General features: G+C 35.4%; 1 protein-coding gene across 3 annotated transcripts in view; it reads left to right on the top strand.

Moving 5' to 3' along the window:
* Positions 1-20233, top strand: part of LOC149777539 (uncharacterized) — a 40233-nt gene that overhangs the window by 5786 nt on the left and 14214 nt on the right. The window lies entirely within an intron of this gene.

Raw genomic sequence — 20233 nt, 5'->3', positions numbered from 1 at the left:
TTAAAAATCCCTTTCCAATAATTATAAAAAAAAATAATATAAAAATAACATAAAACTAAATATATAACAACAACAATGTAAGCAACCATAAATGCAACAACAATGGGCCTTTCAGTTTTAGGAAAAAATCATTTCTTAAATTTTACAAAACGCGTTGGTTTTTGCTCTTTTCTTTTACTCAGTTCAGGACATAAGAGTCGGAACACTAATCAATGGAGAAATTATTTCCATCTGTCAGTTTGTTCGTTTGACCGCCTGTCTATTCTCCTTATGTCTTGTCCGTTACACCTTTCGATGAAAGTTTATAAACTATAATTAACAATGAAAAGTACACATTTGATAGCATGTGTGCGGGTGGGGGACCAAGTGGATATGCTATATTGTTTCTGGCTCCTAATCATTATATGGAATATTTTCACGCCCATCTTATTCTATCGATGGCTCCTTATATGCTAATTTGGCTTATTGTTCTTCTTTATGTTGCATTACTGTTTAAAGTATAATTAATGGGTTTTTCTCGACTTAAACTGAAGAAAATTTGCATGCGAAGATCCCTTGTTTTATTATATATGCATGCCGCTTGCAGCTCAGTCATAATTTGAAGACGTAGTATACGAGATTTCGAGGTTTCCTATCTTAATAATAATAATAATAATAACAGTAATAATAACTTCTTTTTTTTACTAGGATAATATATTTGGCTATTAAAAACCCACGTGATCTTCAACATAATGATAGTATATCTATTCTACTTATTCATATACAACAATGACCATAATGAATATATTCTGCTTACAGAGGTATGCACATTTCAACATGTCAGATGTTATAGAGACATAAGAGTAGAATAAGACACGCACGCACGGACGCACTCATGCACACACAAACACACGACTTTTGAAAGTACATCCAAGCACATAAATAATGTTTACGAACACTCATGCGTCCTGTTCACTGGGATATCAACATGCTCTCGCGTTATATCTGGATATAACTATACAAGTATGTACTTAGAGACTCTAAATAGCTCAGTCATCAACACACTCATGTTATATCTGGATAAAATGATACAATTATGTACTCTGAGACTCTAAATAGCTCAATCATCAACACACTCTCATGTTATATCTGGAAAAAATGTTACAATTATGTACTTTGAGACTCTAAATAGCCCAGTCATCAACACACTCTCATGTTATATCTGGATAAAATGATACAATTATGTACTTAGAGACTCTAAATATATCAGTCATCAACACACTCTCATGTTATATCTGGATAAAATGATACAATTATGCACTTAGAGACAATTAAAATAGCTCAGTCATCAACACACACTCTCCTTATATCTGGATATAGCGATACAGCTACAACCGAGAGACTCTAATTTCTCAGTCCAGTTGCTTAAGAAAGAAGTTTTATTTTAATAAAAGCAAAGGAATTTGAATTGTAGGGTTAAGAAAATTATGATGGTAGGTGTTGATATAGTACAAGAGGTGTTTTTTTTAGATGTGGAGTTCATTATCGGAGGTTGATCTAAGATTATGTTATTTGATAATCCTTCTTCAGTGAGTCAGAGATATGTATGAAAACTACATACGTGTTTTGTACTGAGTCGGTGGAAAGAACGAGTTTGATATGGCGTGAGGGATGCGTCAAGGCGGCGAGGTTTAGATGTATTTAGGTCATATCAAATAAGTTCTTTTTTCGACTTGTACCAAAACAAGAATGCTGCTTGTTTGTAATACATACCCACTCTTTTACACTTGCGAAATAATTTTAGCTTTGCTATATGAATGAAATTTAAAACTTAAAGTTCGATTCACCTCCTCCACAAATATCGACGCGCGGACTTAAAAGAAGCAACCTAAATTGTTCAGGTCTGGGTGCTTGATATGGAAACACCTGTATCGAATGCCAGAGCAAGCATGTAAGATTAAGTGGGCATGTAACACAATATGGTGAAAAGTTGCTATGAGACTTCTATGTCACGATTCCTTTAAAATAAAGAATACACATTTCTGTTGGCAGTCAATATTGAAGTGGGAATTATCAAAGAGAGAGAGAGAGAGAGAGATTTTCTCTGTTCAGGTATCAGGTCTGAATATATAATCTGATGTGTTTCCAAGTATGGTACAATTGTAGTTTACCAGTAAGAAGTATGTTGTTTTATTTTCTAGAACAATAAAGCGATTGACCAGGTAAACATTTACACAAGACTACTTTTTCTTCTCTTTACCCTATATATATATATATATATATATATATATATATATATATATATATATATATATATATATATATATATATATATCGGTTTTGTTTGTACCAAGCAGATATAAGTTAAGATAAAGTTTAAGTTTGTGCTCAATTAAGTTTATATATTACTGGGTATATTAAATATATAAAGGTCAAAAAAGTGTCCAGCTTGACACGGCACTGAATGTAAACGTAAGTCATTGATTAAAGTAGAACAACTTGAATCAGAAGTATTTTACCCGTACATCAACCCGTGATATATTAGTGAGATGTTACCCGTACAATATTTTGTAATCTATTAGTGAGATGTTACCTGTACAATATTTTGTAATCTGTTAGTGAGATGTTACCCGTACTATATTTTGTAATCTATAAGTGAGATGTTACGCGTACAACAACATGTAATCTATTAGTGAGATGTTACCCGCACAATATTTTGTGATCTATTAGTAAGATGTTACCCGTACAATATTTTGCAATCTATTAGTGAGATGTTACCCGTACAAACAGCATGTTATCTACTAGTGAGAGATTACAAGTAACCCTCTGTACTCTATGAGTGAAATGTTAACCGTCCAAGAACCTGTAGCGAGATATAATCTGGACCAAGAAAACGAGTTTGACAAATATTCTACTGACTGATAATTGCTTCACGAGAACGGAATTGTCAACTAAATCGAATAGTTCTTTAAGATTAAGAATTTTTCTCCAGTAAATTCTGAGGATTCAGTCGCGAGAGGCTACTGGTCTATTAGTCTAATTAGGCAGTATGACATGACGAAATGCTTTCTGAAAATTGTTTCATTCATTTTTTAATGAACAGGTAATACACATTTGGGTCGGTACTTTGATGGGCCATTCATTTCCTCTACCTCAGGAATTGCGAATACCTTGGCTAATTTTCATGACTGAAAATTTTCAGGAAATGATACTGCAATTTAATTGCATTTTTTAATCATTCAGAGATCTTTGAAGTCTTAACTTTTAGAATGTTTCAGTAGATTCCGTCTAAACTCGTCGATTTATTAATGTCTAGTTTAGTGCTAATATTAATAATATCAGCTAATGCAGTTGGGGGATATTAAAAGTGGAATGATCAGATAACCTTTCATTCGCGACCGCGGTACATTTATCTATGTTAGGCTTTGTAAAATTAGACCATTCAAGTGTTTCGTTAAAGAAAGAGGATTCGTTGATTTTCAGTATCGCGATCATCGGTGTACCTAAAGGCAATGGCTCTGAGCTTTCACGAACTTTCAAGTACTATATACGTACAAGCTAATTATCGTAGGTGGTTCCAGACTGATATCTTATCAGCGTGAAAAGCAATGGATTCTTTAATAACGGTGAATTTAGTTTCGATAAATAGACATTTGGCTTAGTTCCGAAATAAACAGTAATTGGTAAAGGCTGCACTTTTATGATCAAGGCTTCATTTACATTGTTTCTCAGCGATTTCACTAGTATACTAATTCGGTTGTTTTGACGGTTTAATGCCAGCTTACGGAAGCGTATATACATAATCAACAAACAGTTGTCACAGATAGCCAAATAATAATCGGGGCATGTTTGAGACAGGATTAATGAGATAATATTTTGTGAAAGAAGTTCGCTTTCAGTCATTTTTTTCCAAAGCATAAGTATTTCTTACTGGAATATGAATTGTTCTTCTTTGTGCTCTGCTGCTTGACGAGGAACACAAAATGAAATAGTGGACTAAGAGAAACAAGTTACATAAAGTTTGTAAGGCTGTAGAAGCTGTCATAGTTGTTGCTGTTGTTGTTGTTGGGTTTAACGCCATTTTTCAGCACACGATAGGCTATACATGACGGCCAGTATTAATGGTGGAGGAAGAACCTGGAAAAAACCCGGAAAGAACCACCGACCCACAAGAAGCTACTGACAAGCTTTCTTACATACCCACATTAGCCGAATCCGAGACTCGAACCCACGCAGAGAGAGAGGTGTGCTGTCATAGTTAGTGTAGAATTGGTGGATCAGCAGAAATGGCTGATACTCTTGTTGGAACGTTTATTACCCAAGTAAGATAGTGTAACTGAATCATATTATGCCATTTGTTGTTAATATCGAAACTGAAATTAATATTAAAGTCTCCAATATGATTACTTTATTTTTAAAAGCTTAAAATCGTCCTCTAGATTGCCTTACAACTGACCAGGTCGTGAGAGTTTGGAGGCCTGTAAGTTGATCAGATATGCACATATTTGCTATTTACGAAAGCTAATATTCCATATTGATTAAACAGTGCATAATTATAAATCTGTTCTTTTCCTAAGACTGACTGTTTGAAACGTACATGACTATCCCTCCTCCCATTGTTTATAGCCATACAATGTTATATAAAGTCAAGGTAGGATTCATTTTCTATAGTTTTGGATTTATATAGTAAAAACAGACAGACCACACACAGATACTTACATCCCTGGATGCACCAATTATTGACAATTCAGATGTCACTGGGTCCTATAACTAACATGTCCCATTGTTAATAAGTGACGCATGAATATAACCCCAACTTGTGTTCTCAAGCTAACACATGTATTTTCAAACTGTCACTGAATGCCGGGTAACACACACACACACACACACACACACACACACACACACACACACACATTTAATCCCGGATTCACTGGACTAACTTCATTTATACTGTATGCTCTAAAATGCATGTTTGAATACCTTATTAAATGGAAATTAAGTTTTATCCTGAAAGTGTTCTATAATGTCCCATCCAAGTATTTACATTACTCGGGGGAGGGGCATGAACGCCGTTTCAGTGTTTATTTCGTTGTAAAATCAATCAAATTCGGTAAAATGATACAATTATAAAATCGACTTGCTTTAAATCTAAAATTGTCGACAGTACAAGTGTAGTCAAATTGATGATTGCGGAATAAGTGCATGACATTTTGTTGGTTGTCCTTAAAGTCAACACGATCTTTCCCGGTAGCACACCATAATTAAATAAATCTGACATTTAGCAGGTGTTTTGTAGAACGAAATTCACACCGTACATTGCGTTGTTATAAAAAGAACAAAAAAATCAGGATAGATCGGCCACATTGGCACATGAGTAATACCCACACTTCTTTAAATTTGTTTAAAAATGTTGCGCTTCGAACTACAGAGCTTTTATTGCTCCGAGGAAATAAACCTGAATTACAACTCAGTAAAATATGTATAAATTCCTTCATAGTATTGTGAAAAGTTACCCGAAGTTTGATTTGTGCACATGCGCGTTTCGAAATAAATTTTAAGTTTATGTTAATGGATTTTGTTTTGGAAATGGAAATCCAAATGAAATAAACTTTGAAAATATTAAAGTACTCTCTTTCCATCACTTGATGAATGGGATTAATTTGAGACTCAGTTAAAAAAGAATGTTTACACCGTTGGCACTGATTCAAGAAAACCACGAAAGTCTGCTACTCAAGCGTTGTTAATACATGAAAAAGTGCAGATTTTACTGACCGGTAAAACAGCTGACGAAAATGTTTCCTGTGCTTTATCACTTACTGTCCGCTGCACTGGTATTTTGCAGCACTTTGCCAGGATAATTATTCATCCGGATAATTAAGTATCTGGCAGGGTAGAACGTCAAACTGTTGATTAATTAAGTACTTGTGTGACTGTTAGAGGTTTAAGCCGTTGACCTTGTTGTTGTGCGGAAAGTCGAGCTGAAAAGATGGGAGACATAATGCTGGCTCCCTTCACCAAGCCAGAACCGAAAACTCTACTTTAGGTTTGTGTCTTGTTTGCTTGAGGGACTCAACAGTTAAGGAAAACGGTCTTGTATTTGGAATAGTCTTATGCTGGAAGTGCGCTGGGAATAAGCAAAGGGCGACAAACTTGGCAAAAAACTTTAAACGTTTTCGAGCACATATCCCTAAACTTTCCTACCACCATTTTATTTAATGTACTGCATAGTGAACGCTTTCAATGAGAGTCGCTCGAGGCGTAGATATGAGAATCTTAAGTAATAAGGCGGTAGACACTAGAGGTCGTACATCAGGTTCTTGTTAAGCTCAAAAATATCTTGCCTCTTATGGATGGGACGGTTAAACTTTAGGCCTGTCTTACCTATTGTCAAAGATCTTTCGCGACTGTGATACTGGCTTGGCTGACACGTCTGATAATAGTCAGTCTTAAGGTATAGGTCGTGGAAGCTTCCAATGTCCTGATATCCAAAGGCTTTTCACACATTAGTACATGTTCGTATTCTCCTTTCTCAGAAACACCTGTGCGGGTTAGCTGACTTTAGAAAGACTATATAGGAGGCAGGTGCGTTTCTTCGAATCGGTCCCAGCTGTTTCTGTGTTCGTGCGGGTAAATGCCCTTGCGCAGATATAGGTCAATGTTAGCGTCTGGGTTTTTCATTAAATAGGCTAAATGAATCCACTGTCATTGCAGCCCGAAACATTTCCAGGTCGCTGTTCCTAAACTGAAGTCTGTCGATAAAGATTTGCTGCCCCTGAGAAAACATAAAGTATAGTATCCATCTATATTGTTAGGAATGGCGCATATCTTACCATTCAAGGATGTAGCCTCCATAATAAAATTGCCTAACAGCCACGAATATTATGAATAAGACCTGTCATCTTTAGCTTCTATAGGTAGATGCACAGGTTGAGATTGCACGTGTTGCGTGCGACGCCTCTATATTTGCCTGCAATATGGCAGTGGTGTCGCAACCAATCATTATCTTGTTCCTTCCCGTAGATGTAACAGTTTACACCTTTTTCAAAAATATTCCCAAGTCGTCTCCATCTATAATTATCTCTACCTTGATTATGAGCACATTTCGGCTATTTTCCATTTCATTCTCTAGGCTTTTAATAAACGTGGCAGCTGTAGTGGTTCATTGGAAACACTGTCACTACAAACAACCATGTAGCAAAAGCTACACGGAACCTGCTTGTTGTTTTATGTTAAACTGTTTCTATGATTTTCTAAAGTGCCTTCAAATGGTACATTCCGTGCCTCGAAATCTGCATAGATGACACATGAGACGCGAAAGTGGCTGTGTTGATTATTAATGACGAAGATGTTACTGACTGACTAAAGTATGGACACACAATGAGGTAGACTTTATTGTGGGTTTCCTATAGGTCGGCCTGGCTGAAAACGTGCAGGCACCGGCTGCGGACGTTGTGTTTATTGTGACGCAGTATAATGCGGCTTAGGTTCTTTGTCCGGACATAGCGACTCTTTTCATTTTCACGTACGGTACATATGAGTAGCAAGTGGTCTATCGAATGATGCATTGTATTTTGCGACTCACTGTCGAGCAGCAGGTTTAGACCATTTTCCATACAAAAGACACTGACTTCAATTTATTGGCCGATACGCAAACTTATCAATGTCATTAACCTTTGCTGGAAAGCCAATTCCAGCAAAGTTGTGCTTGCCAGTGCATGTGCGGTACTTGTCCAGCCGATCGACGTTATTATTGTCTGTAAGGTAACGAACAATTAGAATAATCCACTGAAAGCAGTGGTTGTCTTTGTTATTAACGTTAATAACCGAGTGTGGTGGTATGCACTTTTGTGTTGGAATGTAGGTACGTACGAGAAACGAGGTATAATTAGAACTGAAACATTTTGCATTAGTCTAGTGCCCATTTATCGATGAATCTTTGTATGATGTCATTATCGTCACCAACCTGCCTCTTTATCTCATCCATGTCCAGTATGATAATGGTCTCATTTCGGAACTAGGGTTCAGTATGATAATGGTCTCATTTTGGAACTAGGCTTCAGTATGATAATGGTCTCATTTCGGAACTAGGGTTCAGTAAGATAATGGTCTCATTTCGGAACTAGGCTTCAGTATGATAATGGTCTCATTTCGGAACTAGGCTTCAGTAAGATAATGGTCTCATTTCGGAACTAGGCTTCAGTATGATAATGATCTCATTTCGGAACTAGGCTTCAGTATGATAATGGTCTCATTTCGGAACTAGGCTTCTACTGTAATAAGTCTAACTCAGCTTCATTATATGCATTATGTGGGCCTGGTACAGTTTCGTTTTTATCTGTACCGCCTACAATTGGTTAAAGTGAAAACCACCAATTTCGCTAAGTTTCTGTTCGAGTGATGCTTGTAGACAAGGATTCATATCATATAGAAATATAGAAACGTCGGATTCAGGTTTGTTTTTTTGATACGGAGACACGACCTACTTTTTGCAATATTTGACATTACCCAGCTTTGCTAGGGCTCGAAATTTACTGCGATTTCTTTGATTCCTGCTTTTTGTCATTAAGAATCTTGTCTTTTAAATCACTAAAGTTGTCCTTGGAAACCGGCCATTCCAAATGTCTTTGAGCCGGAATTGGCTATTGAACCCAACAAATCGATTGCTATTGAGTCGGAACTTGGTGTCGATCTCGGGCTGCTTGTTTTAACCAGACTAATTAGCTATCTACTCACCAGTAATATATAAACCGCATCAACTCTAGGGTATTTGCCTTCTAAGAAGAAAGTCGCTCAAATGTGTGATAATATGCACGATGCTGTGCTTATCATATACAGGTTAACCCAATTCACTCAAAGACAACTTCATTATATGCTCGATTGATAAGTACTCAGTATCTTATGTATAAATATTATGTGCCTTTACCTTTGGTACATGCCTGTAGATTGCACTGAGTTATAAATAGATGTTGACTAAATTTTAAATTAGTCTTAGTAATGAACTTACAAGTTTTGGGTAATTTTCCATTGGACGATAAAGTCAGGTGGGTTCTTTTGCGAAGTGGGAACGTATAGTTAAGTATGTCACGTGGGAGGTATTGCTACATAGATAGGAAAATATTGCAACGTAGATCCGTAAGGTGTATATTAGGTCGTATAAATGGAGAAATAATTACTTTCATATTTAGTATGGTCTTGTTTATAATCAGTCTACAGATGTATTTTAATGTTGTTTTTAGATATAATTTGAGAGGACTCATTTATTTGGATTATTTATTGGAGTTACAAAATGCTCATTGACTTTGGACTAAATGCAATTCTAAAATTATTGTGAATTTGTTCAAAGATGTTTTGGACAGTGTGATTGTGATACATCATGACTGTTGACACTTCAACATATTCAAGGATATTGGTACATCAGCACATCATCTGAAATTCATTCGGAACACTCTATTCTTTTGGACTGTGATATAACGTTTTAAGATTATTTCGGATTTAATTCACAATAATATAAGTTCCTCTTCAATTTTCGTGTCAGAACTTAGAGAATTAAATTATTTCTTAAGTTTTATAAATAGACAAACTATTTCTTAAGTTTGATAAACCTTGTTGTTTTTGCTTCTTTCTGTTATTGAATGATTATACAGTCGCAAGATATCCTCTTCATGTATCTTGCCATATTATTACCACCACAATTCACACGTATAATGGAATTTTCCCATGTTCCAACACCACACTTTCACCATAACTATACTTTATAACTCCTAAACTCTGCTGTATGCATACCGCAGCAGTGACCAACACAAGTTTCCCGCAAAACTGTTTACTCTCCATTTTTGCTTCGAAACGCTATGTCTAACTAAAGGGGTGTGTAGTCACACTCACTTGGCATTATAACAGATTATTCCCAATTTGTTTTTAAATCTATAAAAAACTCAATTATGGCCCGGCCTGTTGGATCTGGTTTCTGCCGACCTAACGACCTCTGTTATTTTTCCCACTTGATATATGGTGTCTTACCATCTTACTCCCTGTCCTTTACGCAGAGTTTGGCAAGCCAAAGGCGGCATCATTGTACCAAAGGTTGATGAAAAATGCCCAGTATACAGCTATTATTTACTATAAAGTAGATGTAGAGTTTAATCATACTGCCCAATAATCAGTACGCTATTCTACCACCATAACTACAATTAAATAAATAATAGGGAGGTGACTGTATTTCCTTGTTAAAAAATGCTGTATCTCATTTTTAATTTTTTGACATAAATTTGAGACCTCTATATATAACAAGCAAAATAAGCAATAAGAACGGTATTTGCAAAATGGGGTTCATATCTGTCCTGCACAGTCAATAAATCTCATTAAAGTAGCCGAAATCCCCCACCACCATTATGAGTCAATAATAATAAATAGTACCATTTCTTGGTAACGAACTACAAGTTCAGGATTACAATACCTGATTGAAAGTGTAAGTCACGCCAAAATGTCACGATATGAATGAACATAATGCCACTTCAATCATTTGGTGTCAGGTATAGACTTCTATTAGTAGAGATATTCACAGGCTGGTTGATCTTCTACTGCCAAGAACAAAGTTACACATAGTCATACTATAGTAATTTTAGAATGGACAGAAAAAGCAATTAAAAATAACACTTATTTTGATTGCTGACCGATTTCATAAGTGGTTCGCATCATCACATTTTTAAACAGTCCCTGAAATGTTCTAGTGGCTCAACGTTATTCTTTATTTTGCACTGTTTGATGTTGTTGTTGTTGTTGTTGTTGTTGTAGGGTTTAATGCCATTTTTCAGCACACGATAGGCTATACATGGCGGCCAGTATTAATGGTGGAGGAAGAACCCGGGAAAACCTCGGAAAGAACCACCGACCCACGAGAAGCTACTGGCAAGCTTTCTTGCATACCCACATTGGCCGAATCCGAGACTCGAACCCACGCAGACAGAGGTGAGATGGCAGTGATCCGTAACAGAGAGCTCTTTAGACCACTCGGCCACTCGGGGCCCCAGCGCACTGTTTGATATAGTCATGTAAGAAACTGACCATTTAATTTTCAGGAGGGTATGAGGGAATTTTTGGAGAAAAAAAAAATCTGCCCCCCCCCCCCGGTCCCCCCGTCCAAGAGACTGAAAACGATATTCTTTCTCTGTTTTTTTAGGAAAGGTACTAATTATATCCGTTACATTACCTGAACAAATAAATTATATCGCGGTAAAAAAATAAGATCATGTTTGGAAAATAATTCCACCTTCAACTCTCCCCTCCACTCCCACAACAACAACAGCAGCAGCAACAACAACACCAATAATAATAATAATAATAACAAAAATATAAATGGTCGGTCGCAAAAGCAAGAATAAATGCCTGGTCTGTCCGTACATTATGAGACAACAGAAACACTGGCAGTGAAATATATTTGCTAACGATTCATTTTTGAACCCAAAGCATGATTGCGACCATTTACTTTCACGAAAACGGCAATCTTCTATGTATCTACAACAGTCCATATTTTCGCCACGAGTGTTTTTCATATGATCACTTTTTGACAATTGTTGTGAAAGTCAACAGCACGTGAACATTTCTTGCAGTTTACACTAGATTAATGCTGGTGGCAGACCAACTAAATCAAAAGTTGAGGTGTACCATATTACTCAGTTTTCAGTCTTGAATATAAAAAACAGTCCGACCACACACGATTACCTACAGCGATGGATGTACTAAGTATTGATGGTTCACGTGTCACACAATGTTGGAACTCAAATTCCTAGTTGTAAAATGTTTGTATGTAAATATGACCTTTGAATTCATTTTCTGTCACTGAGTTTGATGTTGAGCTTAATACTGTAATTAGCTTTTTTATATTGTTATTGATTATTCGTCATTACGTATACAGAGCCGTATGACATTTTTACGAATTTACTTTATGTGATGTCAGTATGCGTATTATAACAAAAATGTGAGGTATTATACAAAATATATCGTGAAGTTACATGTTGTTTAAATCGGTGGTAAATCCCTGAATGGTCCAAAACTTATGATAAAATCTCAAAGGCATCATTATCTATTGAAAATGACATTACGCCAGAACTTGTACCCTTCACACACACACACACACACACACACACACAGGAAGACAGAGATAAACAACATAACTGGCTCCTTATTCAAGCATAAATGTATACAATTTAAATGATATGATTATATCTAACATGTAACTAGAATACATCATTACCTTGTTCCATAGTTCTGAGTGATGCGTATTTTTCGTATTAGAAACGTGTTCATCTTTACACGAGGTTCAGAGGGAAGCTTGTACTCCCGTTAACTTTCGTGCAATTTGCCTTGCTACTTAGAGTGAAATCATCTGCATCCAATACAAACGCTGTGTAAACGTTGTTGTAATTTGCCATTTTAATCAGAGTATAGTCATCTGCTTTCAATAAGGACCATTACAAACGCTGTGTAAACGTTGTTTGTAATTTGCCCTTTTAATCAGAGTATAGTCATCGGCTTTCAATAAGGACCATTGCAAACGCTGTGTAAACGTTGTTGCAATTTGCCATTTTAAATCAGGGTATAGTCATCTGCTTTCAATGAGGACCATTACAAACGCTGTGTAAACGTTGTTGCAATTTGCCATTTTAATCAGAGTATAGTCATCTGCTTTCAGTAAGGACCATTGCAAACGCTGTGTAAACGTTGTTGTAATTTGCCTTTTAATCAGAGTATATAGAGCATAGTCATCGGCTTTCAATAAGGACTATTACAAACGCTGTGTAAACGTTGTTGTAATTTGCCATTTTAAATCAGGGTATAGTCATCTGCTTTCAATGAGGACCATTACAAACGCTGTGTAAACGTTGTTGTAATTTGCCTTTTAATCAGAGTATAGTCATCGGCTTTCAATAAGGACCATTACAAACGCTGTGTAAACGTTGTTTGTAATTTGCCATTTTAATCAGGGTATAGTCATCGGCTTTCAATAAGGACCATTACAAACGCTGTGTAAACGTTGTTGTAATTTGCCATTTTAAATCAGGATATAGTCATCTGCTTTCAATAAGGACCATTACAAACGCTGTGTAAACGTTGTTGTAATTTGCCCTTTTAATCAAAGTATAGTCATCTGCTTTCAATAAGGACCATTGCAAACGTTGTGTAAATGTTGTTGTAATTTGCCTTTTAATCAGAGTATAGTCATCGGCTTTCAATAAGGACCATTACAAACGCTGTGTAAACGTTGTTGTAATTTGCCTTTTAATCAGAGTATAGTCATCGGCTTTCAATAAGGACCATTACAAACGCTGTGTAAACGTTGTTGTAATTTGTCTTTTAATCAGAGTATAGTCATCGGCTTTCAATAAGGACCATTACAAACGCTGTGTAAACGTTGTTTGTAATTTGCCCTTTTAATCAGGGTATAGTCATCGGCTTTCACTAAGGACCATTACAAACGCTGTGTAAACGTTGTTGTAATTTGCCATTTTAAATCAGGGTATAGTCATCTGCTTTCAATAACGACCATTACAAACGCTGTGTAAACGTTGTTGTAATTTGCCCTTTTAATCAAAGTATAGTCATCTGCTTTCAATAAGGACCATTGCAAACGTTGTGTAAATGTTGTTGTAATTTGCCTTTTAATCAGAGTATAGTCATCGGCTTTCAATAAGGACCATTACAAACGCTGTGTAAACGTTGTTGTAATTTGCCTTTTAATCAGAGTATAGTCATCGGCTTTCAATAAGGACAATTACAAACGCTGTGTAAACGTTGTAATTTGCCCTTTTAATCAGAGTATAGTCATCTGCTTTCAATAAGGACCATTGCAAACGCTGTGTAAACGTTGTTGTAATTTGCCTTTTAATCAGAGTATAGTCATCGGCTTTCAATAAGGACCATTACAAACGCTGTGTAAACGTTGTTGTAATTTGTCTTTTAATCAGAGTATAGTCATCGGCTTTCAATAAGGACCATTACAAACGCTGTGTAAACGTTGTTTGTAATTTGCCCTTTTAATCAGGGTATAGGCATCGGCTTTCAATAAGGACCATTACAAACGCTGTGTAAACGTTGTTGTAATTTGCCATTTTAAATCAGGGTATAGTCATCTGCTTTCAATAACGACCATTACAAACGCTGTGTAAACGTTGTTGTAATTTGCCCTTTTAATCAAAGTATAGTCATCTGCTTTCAATAAGGACCATTGCAAACGTTGTGTAAATGTTGTTGTAATTTGCCTTTTAATCAGAGTATAGTCATCGGCTTTCAATAAGGACCATTACAAACGCTGTGTAAACGTTGTTGTAATTTGCCTTTTAAATCAGAGTGCAGTCATCCATGCTAAACAGACCATTACAGATGCCGGTGAATTTGTCAATTATAAGCACACGATCGATATGATAAAGGATCCATTGACTATCGGGACCGGTACATTAGGTATATACTATTTTTTATTAGGATTTAATTAAAGTGAGTGACCGACTTAATTACTTATTTGTCAGGACTTGTGTACTTTAATTACCTCGACCTTACGTGCGTTTTACATTAATCGCAGTTTGACGATTGCGTGTTGATTTGGTATTTAATCTACTAAGTTTCTGTAAAACTGCATGTTATCTAACCTCAGCCAGACCCCATTACCGTTATCTTTGTCAAAACAGTTTTATAGCTTTAATGCAGCACCACTTTCATTTGCTGTGATTTACCAAGGCATTGAGTAAACTGGTGGCAGCTGTAATGATGCTCTGTATTCGTCTTGTACACATATTTCCTTCACACCAGCACGACAGACAATTTTGGAACCATCATAAAGATATCAGATGGTTGAAGCTATTCAACTCGCATCGGAAAGAAGTGAGATATTCCGAATATAAAAAAGAACGCAGGAAACACTGTAATGTCTGGGGGATGTGGCTCTAATTCCTTCCCCCGGGATCAATTAAATAGTCCGCTTATGGACATTAACCAGACGTACATGCCCGCATGGGCGAAAACGTCTATAATTTAAATGACGATGACTGCAAACATTCATGGCGTCAGAAGGGGTGCTCTAAAGATATTCTGAGATAGTGGTGGGTGTAAGGTGAAGTTGTTTACATTTGCAACATGCATAATGGAGATAATGTTGGTATACCTATAGGTTACTTTCTTGTACTGCTGCTGAAATGTCTTTGGATATTGTGCTTTTTGAAATTGTACATGATCTAAGCACACTGCTAACTAAAAGGACTGCTCACTTGCGCTAAAAAAATCAGCCTTAATTAGTCTAAAGTACACTATCCATAACAGCTATTAAAATAGGGAAAATGAATTTTGCCAGACTAGACAATACCAGCTTCTGAAAGTGCCATGAATGAATTACCAAATATATCAAATGTAAAAAAAAGTTATCACCTCTTTTTTTATACAATTTACCTCTGAAGTTCAGGAAGTGAAAATGACCAAGTGGAGCTAGCACTCTTTTGAAAGGTACACATCTGGAGTAAGTCCAAGCTCTATACTCTATAACCCATATTACACCCATCAATCATACACCAAAATAAATGGATTTAAAGGTTCTTTGAATCATGCCTAAGACATACAATTTTTTTTTTTTTTAAATAACCAGTATAACCAGTGAGGAAAGCCGGGGAAATTCTTTTTTCCTTAAAATTCTAGCCCTATGCAAAATACAAAACTGTAGAGCGCCGCCTTAATGTAAATAGTGGCCATTTTGAACTGTCCCCCAGTCTTTTTGTTGTTATTACCTCAAAATAACATAATAGCGCCATTGACGTCACAGTTATTTGATGACGTATAATAACTAATAGCAACGTGAATAGTAGCCTAAGGCTATGAAAACCTGATAATTGCTTCAGTTTTGTGGTTTTCGAAATTTCCAAGACTTGCATCCAAAGTTAAAAGAGCAAAGCGCAGGTATTTAATTAACAAATCGTTACTTTTATCGACTGTTTTAAACCATGATGCACTATTCTACTCGTGTAGCGTATGTTCGTCCCCCGAACTCTTACAGTACAGGTTTGTGACGTATCACTTGGATTACTTCAGAATCTCTTTCTGACAATCAAGATAGCTTGACTACCATAGGAGAGACACGAGGATGTTCCGAATATATTTGCTTGTCTCACCATATCCAGGCTGTATCTACCAAAGTTGTTGAAAATGGAAAAGTCTGTGCCCCTTTACGGATTGCTTAAATCCGTTTGATCCCATTCCATGGGCAAGTATTGACAACACCAAGATCATCATGTCATAATGTGCATGATGTCAATAATAACGTCAGTCCAATATATAATTCAGTTGATTTTGTCATAATGTACATGATGTCAATAATAACGTCAGTCCAAGAGACAACTAATTTGATTTTCTCATAATGTGCATGATGTCAATAATAACGTCAGTCCATCTGACAACTAAGCTGAATTTGTCATATTGTGCATGGTGTCAATAATAACGTCAGTCCATGTGACAACTAAGTTGATTTTGTCATAATGTATATGATGTCAATAATAACGTCAGTCCAAGATACAACTAAGTTGATTTTGTCATAATGTGCATGATGTCAGTAATAACGTCAGTCCATGTGACAATTAAGTTGATTTTGTCATAATGTACATGATGTCAATAATAACATCAGTCCAAGAGACAACTAAGTTGATTTTGTCATAATGTGCATGATGTTAATAATAACGTCAGTCCATGTGACAACTAAGCTGAATTTGTCATAATGAGTATGATGCCAATAATAACGTCAGTCCAAGATACAAGTAAGTTGATTTTGTCATAATGACTATGATGTCAATAATAATATCAGTCCAAGAGACAACTAAGTTGATTTTGTAATAATGTACATGATGTCAATAATAACGTCAGTCCATGAGACAATTAAGTTGATTTTGTCATAATGAGTATGATGCCAATAATAACGTCAGTCCAAGATACAAGTAAGTTGATTTTGTCATAATGACTATGATGCCAATAATAACGTCAGTCCAAGATACAAGTAAGTTGATTTTGTCATAATGTACATGATGTCAATAATAACGTCAGTCCAAGAGACAACTAAGTTGATTTTGTCATAATGAGCATGTCAATAATAACGTCAGTCCAAGATACAAGTAAGTTGATTTTGTCATAATGTGCATGATATCAATAATAACGTCAGTCCAAGATACAAGTAAGTTGATTTTGTCATAATGTGCATGATATCAATAATAACGTCAGTCCAAGAGACAACTAAGTTGATTTTGTCATAATGTACATGATGTCAATAATAACGTCAGTCCAAGATATTACTAAGTTGATTTTGTCATAATGTACATGATGTCAATAATAACGTCAGTCCAAGATACAAGTAAGTTGATTTTGTCATAATGTGCATGATGTCAATAATAACGTCAGTCCAAGATACTACTAAGTTGATTTTGTCATAATGTACATGATGTCAATAATAACGTCAGTCCAACAGACAACTAAGTTGATTTTGTCATAATGTGCATGATGTCAATAATAACGTTAGTCCAATATACTACTAAGCTGACTTTGTCATAATGTACATGATGTCAATAATAACGTCAGTCCAAGAGACAATTAAGTTGATTTTGTCATAATGTGCATGATGTCAATAATAACGTCAGTCCAAGATACAAGCAAGTTGATTTTGTCATAATGTACATGATGTCAATAATAACGTCAGTCCAAGAAACTACTAAGTTGATTTTGTCATAATGTGCATGATGTCAATAATAACGTCAGTCCAAGAAATCACTAAGTTGATTTTGTCATAATGTGCATGATGTCAATAATAACGTCAGTCCAAGATACAAGCAAGTTGATTTTGTCATAATGAGTTTGATGTAAATAATAATGTCAGTCCAAGAAATCACTAAGTTGATTTTGTCATAATGTGCATGATGTCAATAATAACGTCAGTCCAAGAGACAACTAAGTTGATTTTGTTATAATGTACATGATGTCAATAATAACGTCAGTCCAAGAGACAACTAAGTTGATTTTGTTATAATGTACATGATGTCAATAATAACGTCAGTCCAAGAGACAACTAAGTTGATTTTGTCATAATGTACATGATGTCAATGATAACGTCAAAGATACTACTAAGCTGATTTTGTCATAATGTGCATGATGTCAATAATAACGTCAGTCCAAGATACAAGTAAGTTGATTTTGTCATAATGTGCATGATATCAATAATAACATCAGTCCAATAGACAACTAAGTTGATTTTGTCATAATGTGCATGATGTCAATAATAACGTCAGTCCAAGATACAAGTAAGTTGATTTTGTCATAATGTGCATGATGTCAATAATAACGTCAGTCCAAGATACTACTAAGTTGATTTTGTGATAATGTACATGATGTCAATAATAACGTCAGTCCAAAATACTACTAAGTTGATTTTGTCATAATATACATGATGTCAATAATAACGTCAGTCCAAGATACAAGTAAGTTGATTTTGTCATAATGTGCATAATGTCAATAAAAACGTCAGTCCCAGAAACTACTAAGTTGATTTTGTCATAATGAGTATGATGTCAATAATAACGTCAGTCCAAGAGACAACTAAGTTGATTTTGTCATAATGTGCATGATGTCAATAATAACGACAGTGCAAGAAGCTACTAAGTTGATTTTGTCATAATGAGTATGTTGTCAATAATAACGTCAGTCCAAGATACAAGTAAGTTGATTTTGTCATAACGTGCATGATATCAATAATAACGTCAGTCCAAGAGACAACTAAGTTGATTTTGTCATAATGTACATGATGTCAATAATGACGTCAGTCCAAGAGACAACTAAGTTGATTTTGTCATAATGAGTATGATGTCAATAATAATGTCAGTCCAAGATACAAGTAAGTTGATTTTGTCATAATGTGCATGATGTCAATAATAACGTCAGTCCAAGAGACAACTAAGTTGATTTTGTGATAATGTACATGATGTCAATAATAACGTCAGTCCAAGAGACAACTAAGTTGATTTTGTCATAATGAGCATGATGTCAATAATAATGTCAGTCCAAGATACAAGTAAGTTGATTTTGTCATAATGCGCATGATGTCAATAATAACGTCAGTCCAAGATACTACTAAGTTGATTTTGTCATAATGAATACGATGTCAATAATAACGTCAGTCCAAGATACTACTAAGTTGATTTTGTCATAATGAACACGATGTCAATAATAACGTCAGTCCAAGAGACAACTAATTTGAGTTTGCAACACTTTCTCTCGACTTATAAAATGTTATTTCTGTTTGTCTTAACCTTGCAATTTGTTATGATGTTGTTTTCTTTTCATTAGTCATTTGATTTACCGTGGTCTACGCATGCACCAATGTATAGAGCAATCAAATTGGGGCTATTGGGTTTCGTTTCACTTGTTTTTTTTCCCCTGGGGTTTAGTTTGTCTTTCCATTTTTCCTATGCATATTTAATTCGTATTATGTGCTTGACCTTTTTTCCGCAATCGAGGATATGAGTTTGGGCATACCATACTAAAGACATGTGGTTTAAAAATATGTTTACCTGGATTTGAATTCAGGACCGTTCGTTTGTCCCTTGGAAAATGTATTGTCTACCTGGTTTTTATCATGATGTTACTTGAATTTAAATTCTAGATTTGTAATTTCTCAAAGAAAACTTGTTTAAGAAACTGGTGGGAACATGACCCACATTCTGGTCATTGTATTCTGTCTTAGGTTTTAAGATATGGTTCGAATAAGCAAATATATTTGTTCCTATCTTAATATCGGCCTTTGGGAATTTTTTTATCAGAGGTGTTAGTTGTGTTCAGCTATAATTTTAGAGGAATTATTTATCTAAGATATTCATTGGAATTAAATAGTGCTCATTAGCCTTTGACAAAACAGTTTGGATTTTTTGAGGACTCATTTAAAGACATTCATTACTAAATCATTCTGATATTTCAAGACTATTATTACCTTGGCAGATTCAAGACTAATGACACATCAACACAGTCGAGAATGGAATTCATTCGGAAAACCACTGAAATGCACGCACACATACATACATACATACATACATACATACATACATACTTTAATTTCTCGTTTTCTGACAAATACAAAGTGATCTTAGGCACTGAGATGGGGTCTAGTGGTCTCACAAAATAGATTTATTTTCTTTTTCACACAAGTGCACATTATCAAGATGCTTAGGTTTCAGTTTCACTTTGAAGC

Source organism: Sinohyriopsis cumingii, chromosome 18 (genome assembly GCF_028554795.1).
Source record: "Sinohyriopsis cumingii isolate HCF-2022 chromosome 18, ASM2855479v2, whole genome shotgun sequence".
Taxonomy (NCBI): domain Eukaryota; kingdom Metazoa; phylum Mollusca; class Bivalvia; order Unionida; family Unionidae; genus Sinohyriopsis; species Sinohyriopsis cumingii.
The sequence above is the reverse complement of the archived record's forward strand: the minus strand, read 5'-3'. Positions and strand labels throughout refer to the sequence as shown.